Here is a 776-nt window from a genome sequence, read left to right as displayed (position 1 = left end):
TGAAAGCTAAGAGTCAATTAAAATTTGCTAAGTCAAAACAGAAAAGATGACATCAATATCATCGCACTGTAGGGACCAATTAAACATAGACACGATCAACTAAAATAATTATTTCTAGTAGTGGTGTAATAGTAGTAGTGCTGCTTATTATTCACAGTATTAAAAAGAGGAACCTTTCAGTTGCAGAGGTAAACATGCTTCGGTCTGAAAAATAAAACGCATACTACAAAGTAGTGAATAAAAGTATGTTATCATTACCTGATATTAGGAGTAAACCAGAGATAATGCTGATACACTGCTGAGTTCGACTCACGCTGGATGTTTCTGATGGACCAAATATCCTCCACAACCAAGAGCTAATCGTATATAAAACAAAGATAGCTCCTATTGGCAGTTTAAATGCACACACACACACACACATACACTTGTTTTTGCCACTTAGCAGGACACTGAAATAACTAACCCTAATTCTCTGGAGACTTACCCTAACTTTAACCACACCACTACATGCAGAAAACCAGAGTAATGACAAATAGACATATGTACATTTAGTTGCCAATTGTGGATCTATTTTCTTTAAACACAAACGTTTATTCTTTATATTGCCAACCAGTGCACAAACAGAAAATGTCACATTTCTATCCGTTTGAGGGCATCAATCCTCATAAATAGAAAAGTAAAACACACCACACTGTGGTATGTGCAGATGGTTTATAAACACCCATAAGGCAACTTGTTATTCCACACCTCCGGTAACCACTCATCCATTTTATTTT

General features: G+C 35.8%; 1 pseudogene; it reads right to left on the bottom strand.

Annotated features, from left to right (window-relative positions):
- Positions 1 to 776, bottom strand: part of LOC118322037 — a 23,737-nt pseudogene that overhangs the window by 17,712 nt on the left and 5,249 nt on the right.

This window comes from Morone saxatilis, unplaced genomic scaffold (assembly GCF_004916995.1).
Source record: "Morone saxatilis isolate NCDOM2014 unplaced genomic scaffold, NCSU_SB_2.0 Contig12, whole genome shotgun sequence".
Classification (NCBI taxonomy): domain Eukaryota; kingdom Metazoa; phylum Chordata; class Actinopteri; family Moronidae; genus Morone; species Morone saxatilis.
The sequence above is the reverse complement of the archived record's forward strand: the minus strand, read 5'-3'. Positions and strand labels throughout refer to the sequence as shown.